At 49.1% G+C, this 15927-nt stretch overlaps 1 pseudogene across 1 annotated transcript; it reads right to left on the bottom strand.

Moving 5' to 3' along the window:
- Positions 1-7828: 7828 nt before the first annotated feature.
- On the bottom strand, positions 7829-10561 carry LOC306652540 (high affinity cAMP-specific and IBMX-insensitive 3',5'-cyclic phosphodiesterase 8A-like; annotated as a pseudogene). Its single transcript has one exon. The product of its transcript is annotated as a high affinity cAMP-specific and IBMX-insensitive 3',5'-cyclic phosphodiesterase 8A-like (transcript).
- Between the last annotated feature and the right edge of the window lie 5366 nt (positions 10562-15927).

Below are 15927 nucleotides of genomic sequence, written 5' to 3'. Positions count from 1 at the left end.
AGGCTACCTGCCCTGCATGGTTGGGAAAGCAGAGTGTAAAGCTCAGATTCCCTGAGAGGTGACTCTCAGCTCTAATTGCTGAGATTCCAAGGAGATCTCTGTGGTGAATAAATTGGCCATCTACTAAAAGGCCCAAGGCAAGACTCATTGGGACCATGGAGGAAGGCTGTTGAATGGACAGACAGACTGATGGAGGCCAGAGTTAAGATTCTGGAAATTCTGGCACAGGTGTCAGGGTGGCTATAGCTCCAACTCATCTTTCTATACAGGTCAAAAATGCCATTATTTCCATGCTCATGCTGCCCACCAGTGACACCAAACCCAGTTCTTATTGTGGAGACCCCAGGGTTTACGAGGCTGCTGTGAAGACATGGGAATAGGAGACATCTCTCTCAGGATTCCTCATGGTCCACTCGTTGACTTTGATGATGACCCTGGTGGGCATGATGGGTGTCTGATCTTCATATCAAAGAGTTTGTAGTTATGAGCACTGAGGGGGAGGTCCAAGGACTTAAATCGGGTCCGTTGACTCACATGGAGAAGGGGCAGGCTTTCTACCCACTGGTTCCTGCTGGGCCATATCTCCAGATGAGCCAGGCAATCAGACTTGGTTGCCTTGATTCTTCAGTGCTTAGGAAGGGCTGCTCCCGAGGGCACCTCCCACATTTCAGTTTGCAGTTGATTAGACTTGCTTCTCAAAATCTTCTTTTGGAATTCTCTCTTCCATTTCATTTCCAGGTGGTATTCAGGTGATAAGAAATAGAATATCAAGACCATCCCTTAAGCAAGCCATGTTATCAATCATCACATGGAGAAAAATCCTACAAAATTTTGAGACTCTTCACAGTACTGAAAGACAATAAGAAGATCATAATGGAAAAAATGGTTTATGTATTTATTTTTTAAGATGTAGTTCATGTTTAAATTATGTGAAGACAGGGAATTGCTCTATACCATCATGGTTCATTGAACTGGTTACTTACTGAGTATTGAAATTTGTTATTATGGTCTCACTTCCTGGAGGCTGTATTAGTAAAAATGGACAATAGTTATTTTTATAGGAGCACTTTGAAGACGCTTGAGGATATAGCATCTTACATTTACATCTTATAATTCTCAAATTATCACAAAAAAATTGCTACTTTTCTTCCATGAATCACACAGTAAATGAATGAAAGAGTAAACACACAAATTAGTTCTCTTACCTTCTGGACAACCTTGAAGACTGGGCATGAGTATTCCCATTTTGCAGGAAAATAAGGGTACAGAGAGGTTGAGTGGCTTAGAGTGTCCAAAGAAGTACGATGAGACAGAACCACTTTCAAGCGGATGTTGTCTCAGGCCTCCGTGCTCTCTACCCAGTCACAGGCTGTCTGAGAGTCCCATTTCCAAAAGGGTTTCTCTGCTGGGGTTTGGCTGTGGTGGTCACTAGGTCGTTGTTGGCTCACGGGGTGACGTGCTGAGCTGGCAAGCTGTGTTTGGCACTGGCCCTGCAGGCTAACGGCAAGGTGGAGTGTGTGGAATGAATCACTGTGTTGCATGGGCCGCACTTCCCCTTCAGAAGTCATTCCCTGGGACTGTGTGGTTTGCCAAGCAGGTGTGGTGAAGCTCAGGCTGGCAGAAGCCATCCTGGCCCTGAGTGCGATCTTCCTCCTGCCTCTCCCGGTGGTGCTGCCTACATGGGACTACTCCTTGTGGGGAAGAGGCTGCAAACAAAGCTGCCGACGGGCTGTCGCCAACCCCTGGTGCCGTCCCAGCTCCTTAGTGGAGACAAGTTCCCCTCACCCCAGGGCCCAGGTGGAGCTGGTGACTCGCCCAGGGATAAAGGAGGCTTATGTTTTGCTTGGTGCAGAGCAAAGAGGCTTCCCTGGGGGGCACATGTGGGGTGCGAGGGGCGAGGACCGCATTAACCTTCCCTTTCCATTACTGTTTTACATGCATTCAAATTTCTACCTAAGTTCAATTAGTCTTCTTTCCATAGTAACAACCACTGCCGTTAGTTTATTACCATTTATTAGGCAGCTGGGTGTCAGACACTGCTGTACCTTTCACATAACTCTGAAAATAGATCCCTGAAGTTATTCTTCAAGTTATTGAAGTTATTAAAAGTTATTCTTTTATTATATGGATGAAGAAATGGAGGCTTAGAAGCCAAATAGCTTCTCCTAGGTGACATGACTGATACCAGAATTAGGACCAGAACTCAGATAATAGACATCCCGATGACCATGTGTGAGGCCAGTTGTCACCGGTTTGATGACACCAAGTCTTCATGCTTTTGTTCCATCTGCCCAGAGCTGCCATTCTCCTAGCTTCACCCAGGGCTCTGTTCACATGCCTAGTCCTGTGGTATCTAGCCTGAGGTCAAGCACCTGAGTGGTGTCTGCACCAGAGAGATCCTTGGACTTGGAAATCAGGCCATCATTTTGGGAGATCTGTAAAATCCAGAGGGAGAGTCTGGGGTCCTGCCTTTCAGGCACCCCTGCCCATGGTGCCCCTCCCTCAGGAGACCCCTGTCTTGAGCCCCTCTTCAGCATCTGCAGGGTACATTCCTGGGCTCTCTAAGGGGTTGGCCTGCACCGCCATCCCCACTCATTCCAATGCACCCCTCCTGCTGCAGCCTCAGTGGCAAACTGCTCATGGGCAGACCTTTCCTGGGCTGGAAGGCAGTAACCAAGCAACCCTTCGCCTCCCTCTGCTGACTAGCCTTTTGCAGTTCTTGTGACCTTTTCTCCAACGTCCATTTTTCATCCTTTAATCTTTTGTTACTGCCCTTTCTCACCTCTAGCGTCAACACAAGGAGACCAAGTTCTGGCACAGAAATTTTTTGAGGCACAGTCTTTCTAACTTGCTGGAGCTGGCCTTGAACTTGGGCTCCTCCTGCCTCAACCTCCTGAGCTGCTGGCAGGTGGCAGGCCCATTGGCATGCTCAGCACAGCCCCACACACACTCTGGGGATTAATAATAAATACTATTTGATGATGAAATCAGAGTGCATTTTCCTTTCAACAAGACAGTGTCAACCGTTTTCCTCTCAAATAGAAATGAGCAGAATATTAACCAAGCAGCTTCCCTCCCCAGGTGCGGTCAGTGCTGATCTGCTGGCCTTCACCTGGTCAGCCAAGAGGGAGGGATGCAGCAGCTGCCATTTGGCCTTCCCTCATAACTGGCTATTACTCATGAAAAATTGGAGATGAATACTCTGAATGCTTTCTTTTTCTTTATTTCCTGTTTGGCTGGTGTACCTTGAATTATTAAAACAGAGGATTTTAACCATAAACTAGAACTCTGAGGCAAAGCAGAAAAGTCACATATGTATTTAAAACCTGGACAAGGATGCCAGGGTTATCGGGATGCCTTCTTCTGCTGCTCTGTGGGCACTTTCTGTGTCCTGGGGTAGCAGTGAGTTAGAAGGCATTCTCAACCTCTCCTGGTCCAAAGCTCATTCCCCAGTAGGAAACTGAAGTCCCCAGAGGCTGAGTTACCTTCACGGGCCACTCAGAGCTTCCTGGCTGTACTGGGGTCAGAGCTGGGGCCACATGCTAGCTCAGGTCTATTTCTGTCATTATCCTGCTCTTTCTCTTTCTTCTTTTCTTTCTTTCCTTTTCTTTTTGATACTGAGATTGAGTCTGGGTTTGCTCTACCACTGAACCACTTCCCTGGTCTTTTATTGTTTATTTTGAGGCACTGTCTTGCTAACTTGCTGGAGCTGGCCTTGAACTTGGGCTCCTCCTGCCTCACCTTCCTGAGCCACTGGGATCCATGGTGTGTGACTCTGCACCAGGCTCACCTTGCTATCTGTATTTTTGTTCACAAATTACTTGGGCAGTGCTGTGGCAAGAAGGAGTAGAGACTGTGGTTGAACATTCAAGGGAAGTGAACCCCAAGGTTGATCAGGGACACCCCAAGTGGGTCTCTTTAAATCAGCCTGGAGGCATGGACAGTGCCCACCTGACCTTCCTGGAACTCAGGGCTCGAAGGCACATGATGAACTCATTTCTCCATTGGCATGTAAAGATAAGTACAGTAATCTTTCTGTGTCAAGGAGAGTCCACATTAGTAAATGCAGAAAGTCAGAAAGATGCAATAAGTTAAATAATAACGACAGTGATTAGCAAACAAGCCAATGCAGTACACACTAAAACCCAAGTGCTAATCAATTGCCAAAGGAATGGGGCTATAAATGCTGTAAGGATTTTGATGTGGGAGAAAAACTGTGGTCAGGCAGGGATGAATTTTAGCCACATCTGTAGAGCAAGTGTCCTATGAATATGTAAAAAGGGAAGGCAGAACCGGCAGGGAGCCAGGGGAGACTCTGGATGGAGAGCATGCCAAGTGTGTTTGGACAATAATGAACAAGCCGCGTGTTACCTGGAAGACTTAGTCAGTGAGTTGTTGGGGAGGAGGCTGGACAGGTGGGTTAGGGTCAGGCAGCAGAAGTGCTGGGAGGCAAATAGGGGCTGCTGATACCCTTCAGTGCAGGCTGCTTGAGCCTCGCCCCAGGGGGCAGTGCTGAGAACAGACCCACAGGGCTCCCTAGGGTCTCTTCCCTTTTCTTATGACTTTTGCATAGTTCCTGATTTCAAACCAACAGGGACAACTGCCATCGTCTCAGTTCAGTGTGGCAGGTGCTCTTCAGGAGTTGGCCTCTCAGTCCTCTCCAGTCCTGTGCTGGAAACCATTGGGGCTCAGGGGAGGGACCCTTGGCAAGGAATCCAGCTGGGCATCCCACTCCACCTACCTGGCTGGATGACGAGGTCAGGGGCAGCATTGGTGCATGGCCCACCTGGGTGGGGTGTTGCCTGGGTTCCATGCTCCTATGTGTAGGCACATAACTGTTGTCATTCACCAAATGTGAGCTGGGAATGCCAAGGATGACCAATGGGGTGGCAGTACCCACTGAAAAGCCCACCAGTGCAAAGGGAGATGCAGATATGGCATCTCCGTGAGGTGGGAAGAAAGAGCCAACAGACTGAAGAAATCGGGAACTCCTGGAAAGGTACTGTGATCAAGGTCCTGGAGGAAGGTGGCATCCAGGTTGAGAGGGGTTTGGTCGTGGGGAAGAATGGGGAAGCCCTGGGGATCCCAGGGTGGGGATGGCGCACAGCACCTGGACTCCTTTGCCAGGTGTGTGACTTGACGTCACTTGCCATGAACCAACTGACTCTCCAGAGTTGCCACTCCATGCTATCTAACAAGTCTCCACCGGGTTCCCTCAGTGCCAACAAGGCAGGAGGTGCTTAGATTAATTTCCACCTTGAACTCTTGAGAGTTTGAACTTGGTAACTTTGGAAATTCCTGTCATACAAACTAGTGTCTCTTCCCTAAGTAAAGTGATCTTTACAAGATAGGCCTCAGGAACATTTTTTATGTGGTTCTGATGATATAGTACATTTTTAAAAAGACCATCCAGATGTTTGATCAGTATGTTTTTTAAATGGTGGACTCTAAATTATAATAATGTGCAAATATTCACATTTATTTTAGCATTTATTAAATGTTTTTCCCAATATCTATCATCAGATTTTCATCAAAATCTTGTGAAGGTTGGGGATGTAGCTCAGTTGGTGGAGTGCTTGTCTCACATGCACAAGGTCCTGGGTTCAATCCCTGGCAAAAAAAAAAAAACAAAAACTTTTGAGGTAGTAGTTAAAATAAGAACAAAACTTTTTACACTCAAGAAACAAAGGATCATGTCCTAACCAGGAGTCCATATGCTACATAGGCCACACACAGCCAAACCCTGAAGCTCCATGTCAGGGCTCCAAGTCCTGCATCTCCCTGATCCACCATCCAGCCAGGGCAAACTTGGGCACTTTTAGTTGATATTCTTGATTTATTCCTCTTCCATGGGTAAATGGAGAATAGTCACCAGCACCTAAGTAGAGTTTATGTGTTTATCTTTAGTGCCAGAGGTACCAGAAAAATAAGATATTTAAAGTCCTTAAGAAACCAGCATTGGCAGATTGAAACCAATGACTCCTATTCATAAATGCATAGTGAATAAAAATCATTCCTTTTTTTTTTGGGGGGGGGGTGCTGGGGATCAAACCCAGGGCCTTGTACTTGCGATAGCAAGCACTCTACCAACTGAGCTATCTCCCCAGCCCCATTCCTTGTTTTTTAAAAATGCCTATGATACTGTTTCAAAAGAATCACCATCATCTCTGAGTCTGCTTTGCCCTGTGGAGGGGCTGCTGCACTCACCTCCTCTGTCCGCAGGTGGCTGTGAGGGTGGGCATGAAGGGCTTGCCCTGCCCCCAGGAGTAAGGGAGGCCCAGACCCCAGGCCAGATCCTGGAGCTGACTCCCAGTAGCCCTCCTCCTGGGCAGCCAGGCTGCTGCCTCTCAGAGCTGCAGGAAGTAGAGCCTGTGGCCCTCTGCAAGGGGAAGCTGGCCAGAGTGGACAGGGCTGGCTTCACAGCCTGGTGACGTGGCTGTTGCCAGCTGCGGCTAGTCAGTGTTGGTGTCCACCATTGGCCCCATGGGTCCATCTAGCTGCTGGCTGTCACTGCTGTAATAAAAATCCCTCCCACAATAGGAGAGTACGTGGAACTCGAGCAGAACTCGAGCAGAACTCTTTTATTTGTCCTGCGGCTCTTGAATTCTGAGATGACTTTCTCCTATGCTCCCTTTCTGGTTTCATAAAGACTCTGCAGAAGTGCTGAGTATGGGATTCCTGGCCATCAGAAGAGCAGAGTTGGTTTCCTGAGGCCTTCAGACATTTTCTAACTTCATAAATAGCTTGGGGTGAAGGAAGGAGAAGGCCAGTGACAGGAAGGATCTGACGAGAGGGATGGGGTCACATTCTTAAGGGAGAAGGTTGATGGCTGTGTTCTGGCTCATAAAAATAAATAAATAAAAAGATACTGGGGTGAGGTCTGGTTTAAGCAGCAAAATAGAAATGGCAGTGAGAAACCTGGGCATCAGGACATGAGAAGACCTGGGCTGGCCTGGATTCTACCGCCAAGTTTGACCTTGAACAGTGATTTATCAACGTTGGTTGTGATGATTCAATCTAAAAAAAGAAAAGAAAAAAAAAAAAAAAAAACACAAGAAAATGCTGAAGATGTTAGAGGGACTCCTTAGCTCTAACCCTAGTTTGTTTCCTACACGCCACCACAGAATTACCTGCTGCACTGCTGGGTGTCTGTGCCTGCTCCCTGCCCAGCGGGAGGTTTCCAGGGGAAACAATATGGAGAAGCCCAAGCTTGGCAGTCTGAGCTCTCCACATGGCCCTGAGAAGTGGTAGAATGTCCCAAAGGTTCCAGCACCCTTCCTCAGGCCGGGTCCCCTTGATGACACCAGAGAGCACATGATGTGGACTCCAGGGTTGTCCCTCCACCTGTGAACCAGGGACCTGGACAGCTCGCTCTGCTCGAGGCTGCAGGAAGGGCTTCCGCCTTCACCAGCCTCATGTCCCAGGGCTCTCAGCTGGGTTTGCAGACTAACTTATGTCATTAATACAGGCCTGTGGAAAATTAGGAAATAGCCAGGAGAAACAGGACTGCCTGCCCATCTGGTACTGTCCCAGGACTCTCAGTCAGCACCATTGGAAACCTGGATGCCAGAAATCTCATTGACCTGTTATTTATCCTAAATGGCCAGAAATCGTCAAATGGGGAAAAACTAATCTGATTTGGTCTAGGAAAAAACTGACTCACTGAGTTAATGCTCTTATCAAATAGCTCATTGTTCACTCAATGCAGCTAATTCAGTAATACTATTTTAATTATTTGCTGTCAGATAAACATGGCTCTCAAATTGCTACTTTCTGGCTGCTCTGCCTTCCCAGGGTAACAGTTTTGTCTCTCTTTTTTTTTTTTCTTTTCATGTTTATTTGCTACTCAATTTTAAAAGAGAGGTCACTTTCAGTCATATTCCAAAGTGAGTGATTGCACCTTCTATGATGTGAAAAAAGTTGCTAAAGATCCGATTGCCACCAGCTGTCCAGAAGCACTGAACATAATTGAGAGCAACTGTTTGCAGCCAGCCAGTCTGTCACTAGCAGGATAATCCATCGGTCCTCTCTGCGGGTATGCCCAGGCCTCATGTGAACAGGAGGCTGATGAAAACTGGTTCTGAGGTGCTTTTGTGAAGAGCCCCTGCAGCAGTTGCTAGTGGCCATGGTTCACATATGTCATTGGATGGTGGCTGCAGGTGGTTACTGATGTCACCAAACACTTTTGCAAAGGCTTTGCAGATGAGGAAATGATTCTGCCTAATACTGAAGGCTTATGGAACTCTGGCTGCCCTCAGGAATTCCAAATGACTGGAGGCACAAGATTTCAGGGCCCAGATGGCCTCCTGCTCTATTCAGGAGGGGGTTGGAGGCTCCACAGCTTCATTTCATCCAGTCCTTTCCAGCATTTAAAGTTGTTGTCAAGATGCTGCATTAAGTCAGGCAGGTCCGCAAAGACGTCCCAAGCATCAAACATGTCTTTGATGAAGTAATCTATAAAAGAGTTCTGGGATTTGGGGATGCTGTAGGTGTTTCTGTCAAAAACTGGCATCACCACAGGCAAGTTCTGCTGCTTCTCTTCATCGTGCAGCCCACCCAATGCAGTGTTCCAGGGGCCGGCAGGGATTGGACACATCAGTACATTTAATCAGCATTCATTTGATCAGAGTCCAGTTCTCTGGAGCCCTGAGCATAGTGTTTGTGGCTTCCTGATATTTCTCAGTCTCCCCATTTTGTTCTAGTGTTGCCAAGGGCTTGTTGACGCTATTGACAAATTTGTTGACATGTTCAAAGTGCTCTGTCATTTCTGTGACTAAGACCATGTGGATAATACTCTGGGGCAGTGTCCAATAGTTGCTCCTCTCCATGTTTTTGAAGATATTGCATTTGTCATCTCTAACAGTCAGCTGGAAGGCCAAGGCTGCATGATGACTCTCCAGCACAGCAGTGTCATTGTACAAAATGGCCAGCTTACTCCCTGCATTGCACAGGAAGGAGTTGGTCCTCCCAGGGTGATCCACAGCATGAATGGTGGCTGTGATGAGGGCAGCAACCTCATCTACTGGATCTAAACTTTCCTTTATCCTCTGTTTGTACAGAAAATAGGCAGTGGCGTGAAGAACATCAGCAGCATGTGTAGAATTGTGGTAGGGGTTAGAAGAATGATAGTTTTCTTCAATAATTCGTAACCACGATTTCAGTGTTGACTTCAAGCAGTTTAAGAATTCACAGATTCCAAAGGGAGCAAATATTTTGAGACCAAGATAAATCAAAGGTCTATTATGGGTGGCAGTCTCCAGTTCAAAAATACCAGAGTCCCAGTATTCCACATTTTCCAGGCCCCGAGCAGTCCTCGATGGGACATCGTGATTGAGTGATTGTACTGTGTGAAGCCTGTTGAAGGTTTTATGTTGAAAGAACATATTCATTCCCTGATAATCTTCACAAACCATCAGACATTAAGCCCCCAACGAGGTCATTGGCATGAGGATCATCATCCTTAGCACTGAACTGTGGTGAATATAACTCCGTGGTTCTCAAAATTTCTAGCACACAGTCCAAGGCTTCTGTCACAGGCATGGGACTATTTTCCTGGGCAGCATTGATGATATTGATTACCTTGGTGATGGGTACTCGATCGTCATGGAATGTATCCGGGCCAGGGAGGAGTGTCGTCTCTGGTTGTTAACTTCACTTCGAGAGGCAACAGATCTGACATCCAGTGAGCTTTTCCTTCTGTCTTTATGTTTGCCTGTCTGATTATCTATATGAATGCCAGACTGAACACCTTCAGGTATTTTTTCAGCCTTATTGTTGCCACTGCACACTCTGATAATGGATATATAGTGTCTAAGTTTTCCTCTCTGTCCAACTACATGCATTATCTTCACATTTTGTTGTGTATTATCTCCATTTTTCTTTTTGGCATAGTGAGTTCCTTGCCACTCCTTGCCTATCCTGATGCATGCATTTATAGTATCAAGCAGTTCAGCTTTTTTTCATTTATAGGCACTTCTGCTAATTCCTTCCCTATTAATTCACCTGATTGATAGCCCATTGCTGTTTCAAGTGCAGGATTTGCATACTGAATAATGTGGTCTTCACTTGTAGTTTCAATTGCTTCTTGACTTTTCTCTAATACAGTGAATATTGAGTTACAAGCTCTGAGTTTCAGTTGTGATGGCACCTCTCCAAATTCCAGCTGGAGCAGTTCATTATAACAGGCCATGATGCTGGGGTTTTCTATGTGCCTTCTTGTAAAGCCAGCTGAAATTAAGGGCATTACAGACAACTCTTTTCTGTCCACCCTGCATACTACACCAATAATAACTATGTTTTCTGAGAGTTTTGACTCTCTGATAGATAGACCTGCACAATGCCTCTGCATCCAGCTGTCGGGGATATCTGTGGTCTATGATGATGATGTCATGATGTTTGTCCAGGAAACAGTCAAGGACTGCTTGTGCCTCCTTGGTTACTGTACACTTAAACCCTGCTTTTTCACATGCCCTGCAGAATCCCTTACACTGGTTATCTTCTTTGGGAAACAATATAAGTACCTGAAGTTGATCTTGATGAAATCTCATGGGGCCAAATTGTACATCAGGAACTGCTCCCTGCACGTAAACTGCTAGACTGGAGAGGCTTACAAGACACGTAAGTGAATTTAAGGACATCCAGGCAGCCATAAGAAGACCTGCTTGCTGGTGCCCTCGCGAACCTCGTTCTCCACGCGGCCGGTACCGCGGGGCCCGGGCTAGGAGTCTGTCTTCGAGTGGCAAGGGAGGAGGGGTCGGCCGGACAGCTGCAGCCGCGCCACAGGGATCAGCGCGTCCTCGGCCTCCTTGCCGCCCCTGCGTGCAATGCGAATGCTGGGCGCACAACCCATACTGGCGGAGGCGCATCGGACACGCTGGCGGCTGCCGCGGTCAGGTCAGCAAATGGCCCGCCTGGCCCTGAGATGGCGGCGGCGAGCGCGGTCTCGCGTAAGGAGAAGCGGCGACCCTTTTATAGCGGAGCGGGCACGGCGGCTACTGGCGGCGATGGCAGAGGGGACGCTGGGGCGGGAGGCGCGCTGCAGCTGCCCCTCCGAACATGCCCCTCCGAACATGCCCCTCCGGAGGCTGGGGGCCGCCACCTCCCTCACATCGCCGTGCTAGCCGAGCCGCGCCGCTTCCAGCGAATTTCGGGGAGGAGATCCGCGCTCTTCCAGCTGGAGCCGGCTGCCTGCGGCGAGCTGGCAAGGCCGCCCTCCGGAGAGCCATGAGACCAAGAGATGCTCTCCCGCCTCGCTGATCACTGCGCCTCCACCGCCGGGTCCGACCCCGCCTGCAGCCCGCCGCTCTGTGAAAAGTGCCCCTGGGTCTGGCGACGGTGGGGGAAGGCTGTTCCCAAGCTCCTGCCGTCCTGGCTGAGAGCACAGTGTTGGCGGCCTGGCGGGAAGCAAAGCAACTGGCTCCGGCCCGGCTTGGGGCCCTGCTGTCGAGGAACACAGAGCTGCTGCACGCGGCGGGAGTTGAGGGCGGCAGGACTCTCGGTGCATGCCTCTTAATAGAATATTTTTAGGTAAACCTCACTGATCACTTTCCTGCTGCAAATAGCTGAAATCCAGTTATCTTCATCTTAAAGAGGGGTCAATGTGTCCACTAGGGCGCTGTAATAGAGCCCTGTTAACAGATGCCTCTCATTTCACACTGCATTTCAGGACAGTTACAATTCCCTGGGGTGGTGCTGAGCCTCAGGAAACTCTTGGGTCTTCCCTCCTCTGTGACTGAGACTTTGTCCTTCGGCCCATCCAGTGGAGGTTGGTCCTGAATGATGTGCTGTTCTCCCGTGGCCTGTTTTGGTGATGGTTGTAGAAATGCAAGCCAAGTGTTCTCATTTGCCTTCTCAGATTCTCCTGCCTTGCGGGGAAGTCCTCTCTACTCTTCTAGTGAACTCAGTTTCGATCTCCAGGTTTCAATCTTCACAGGTTTAGGCCTAGGTTATTTGACCCCAAAGAAATGGGAAACCTGATTGAAAGCCAAGGCTCTGTAGTTTCTCATTCCTAGAAAACTGTTTTAACTTGCTGGGAGACTGGCATATCCTCTGGTTGGCCAGCCCATGGAGCCTGTGAGGCCCTTGGAGTTGATCCTTCATCCTGCCCTGCTTCACAGCTGGAGCCTGGCCCCTGCATCACAGAGGATGTGGCTGTCTTTTCCCACTTTAATCTGGAAACACAGCATTTCCAGCCACTGAACATTCTTAGAACTGTAACTCAGGGCTTGTTTGCATGCTCTTAGGTTAAGCTGCCACCCCACATCCCAGGACCTCTTGGGCAAAGGCCCTGCAGTGCCCGGCATTGTGAAAGGAGGACTTCAGTTGGACCTAAGTGACATTTCTCAGTGACAGCCCAGACTGTGTGTGAGGAGCATGGGCCCTTGAACGTCAGATAGTGCTGCCTATGAGAGGTGAATTCAAAGCAGCTGTGCAGGAATCTAAGGTGCAGAGGCGGGGTCAGCCAGTGTGGTCAAGATGGTACCAGGGGTGGTGCCTGAGGGGCTGATAGAGTGTAGATGTGAGGCGTCCCCCAAAGCTCATGAGTGAGACAATGCAAGAAGGTTCAGAGGAGATGTGACTGAGTGGTAAGAGTCTTAGCCCAATCAGTGGACTAATCCCTGATGGGATTAGTTGAGTGGTGGGGTGTGCTGAAAAGGTGGGAATTGGGGCATGGCTATGGGGGTCTCTCTCTGCTTCCTGGTCACTGTAATGTGAGCTGCTTCCCTCTGCTACCCTCTCCCGCCATGATGTTCAGCCTCACCTCGAACCCTAAGGAATGGAGCCAGCCTTCTATGGACTAAGACCTCTGAAACCATGAGCCTTCAAATAAACCTTCCTCCTCTGTAATTGTGCTGGTTAGATTCTTTAGTCACAGCAGTGAAAAAGCTGATTAAAATAGTGACCGTGCTGCAGAGAGGTCCTGCTGCACCTCAGTCCAGCAGGATCACTTGAACCCAGAGAAGAAGAGGCAGGTAGGGGTCTCTCCTTAAATGGAAGGTGAATGCAGACTTTTTGGGTTCATATAATTTTTACTTTGAGGAAATATTATGATATGCTGAATTTGGTCATTATTGATTATCAGAGGTGCTCCATCCACCAGCCACTGTACTAACCAGAGGCAGAAAAGACCCTCCCCCCAAAATTCTTCCCTGAAAAGAACTAGCATTGGCTACAGATGACAGTTGACTTTAGTGGAACCTGAGAAGTGTGGAGGTTGCTCAGGTGCCCCAGGAAGGGAGCGGTGGCCATGCCTGCTTCAGAACATGGGGTGTGGGGCTTTTCAGGGAAGCAGGAGGCATCTAGTCCATCGCACGCTGGGTTGGGAGCAGTCCCACCAGTGGGCAGGAAACTGCTCATCCGCGAGAGCCTCGGTTTCCCTTCTGGAGAGACCATCTGCACTGGTGACCTCCAGGTCAGACGGGTTGGACCTGGGAAGCCCCGGTGGGCAGCTGCCCTGGCATGGTGGCCCCCTCTGCCCTTCCCTGTGGGCCAGGGCACCCTGTGGGCTCAGGTGCCTCTGGACTGGATCTGCTCTCGACATGTGGGCAGCAGAGCCAGTGTGTGCCACCTTTCCTGCCTTTGGTGGCCTGGCTGTGCTCTCAACACCATGTAGTCCACACCCACAGTGCTCCCTCAGCTGTTCTGCTCCTGTGGAAGGCAGAACGTTCTAGAGTGTTTGGGCAATGGCTAGCTATGCAGATAACCATGGATTCTGCCTTGCAGGATGGATGTCCAATGTGGCAAAACAGTTCTCGTGACGTGTGTGCGGGCCATGGGGAGGCTGGCAGAAGGGCAGCCGAAGAGGACGCGTCTTCATTTTCGCTTCATTGTGTCTGTGTCATGAAATGAAGTGGGGGTGGGAACCTCTGCAGAAATTCTGAGGGTGCTCTTTAATTTCCAACACAATCTCCATGCCCGCTTTCCCCAGAGCCTGCACAGCCTGTGGAATGCAGGCCTCCTGTGTCCCACCACTCCACCCTATGGACATTTGGTAGAGGCCCAGCCTTCTCTGCCCAGTCCTGCCCAGCTCTACCCTGTTGCCTTCACCATGCCAAGATGACAGGAACACAGGGATAGCACTTATGCAGGCAAAGATCCACAAAAACACCCGTCTCCTCACCACTTCCTGGGAGAGCAGGGCCCTCCGACGATGGGAGGCCAGACTGGTCTGAACTGCAACTCTGAAAGCCCTTAGCAGTCCCAGGTCCTCATGAGGAAGAGGCGAGGCCTGTGGGTGTCTGAGGTGCTGGGCTCAAGGCTTGAAGGTTCCAGTGCCCTGTGAGTAGCCTCCTTGGTTTGGGCCTGGGGCTGCCTTGCCTAGAGTTCTTCATTCACTTCCAGGAAGAAGACCAGGCCAGGAATCACACTGTCCTCCAGGACCAGCACGGGAGGGGTGGGAACAGTGCAGAGTGGTAGCATCTGTCTTTCTGCACATGGTGGAAGTGGTGGTGTTGGAACAGGGCGACAGCCTCAGAGCCACCCTGCACCTAGGACCTTTGCTCCTGGGCACAATTGGGCCAGGATGGGCTTTTCTCCAGTCCTGTCACCAGGCACTCCTCTGGGTTTTCACAGAGCTGTACAAAGAACAGCCTCCTTTTTCCCATTTGTGAATCCTAGACTCTTGTCAGGTGAGATGACGCCTTCTCCTCCATTTCTGAGAAGTTGAAGTAGATGACGGGATTTTAAACAGCAGAGGCCTGGGGCTGGAAACTGTGTTCTGACTCTGGGGCTGAGGTCTCCTGCTGAGCACTTCTGCCACCAAGCTGCCGCCCAGGATTCCAACCTGGGGCCGTAGCTCCGTCCTTGACTGACGACAGACCCGTGGTTTCTTGTGCTTCCCTTGGAATCGCAGCGAGCATTTGTGCCTGGTGATCGAGTTCTCTCTTGTGTAAAATATGGGGAGCAGGTAGAGGTTTCGGAAGCCACAGCCTTGCTTTTCTTCTACAGATGATTCTGTGACACGTACAACATACACGTGGGATAATTATCAGCAATCAATCTGATCTTTGAAAAACAAAAAAGGTGTCATATACATCTAAGGCATTATTATTTTTATTGCTTGGATTAATTGGGTCTTAACACAATACAGCAATATCATAACTGGGTATGTTTTAATTATCTGTTTTAAGGTAAGAATATGTCAAGTGTACAGAAATCTAACTTCACGATTCTGTAGCTTCTCAGTATATGTGGAGCCACCAGGCCTGACTGATGCCTGACCTTGTCTGGAGCACTGAGATCTCTGTTGTGTTTCAGCTCCTGTAATTACAAATAATATATTCTTTTTAAGTCTCTTGGCATATGTTATTGGGATATTGCAACTTCAAAATCCCTCTGTTGCAGTTCACTGCTCTCAGCCTGCCCGGCTCTGCTGCAGGTCTCCTCACAGGGTGGCACGTGCCCCACCTCTGTGGACCCCAGGCATATGTTCCCAGCACCAGAGCTCCAGCAACACAGAACACCAGCACCCTGCCCCAGTGCGCAGACCCAGGAGAACCTCCTGCATCTGGGCTCACTGCTCTTGGCCTGCCTGGCTCTGCTGCAGTTCTCCTCACAGGGTGGCATGCACTCCCACCTCTGGGATGCCATCCCATTGTTGATTCTTGGTGTTATTTCTTGAGCCTCAGGCATCCTGTTGAGGAATTCACTGACTGCATTTGTATGTTGGAGTGTTGACCCTATGTTTTCTTGCAGCAGTTGCAAGCTTTCTGGTCTAATTGCAGGTCTTCAATCCATTTTTACTTGACTTTTGTGCAGGGTCAGAGACAGGGACCAACTTTCATTCCTCTACCTGTAGATATCCAGCTTCTCAGCACCATTTGTTACAAGGCTGTCTTTTCTCCAATGCATGTTTTGGGCACCTTCTCAAGGCTCGGCTGACTGTCTGTATGGGCCTGACTCTATATCTTCTCCTCCCTTGGTCTGTGT

The sequence above is a fragment of the Sciurus vulgaris genome (genome assembly GCF_902686455.1).
Source record: "Sciurus vulgaris genome assembly, contig: HiC_scaffold_270_arrow_ctg1, whole genome shotgun sequence".
NCBI lineage: Eukaryota > Metazoa > Chordata > Mammalia > Rodentia > Sciuridae > Sciurus > Sciurus vulgaris.
Note: the sequence above shows the minus strand (reverse complement) of the source record. Positions and strands in the feature narration are given on the sequence as shown.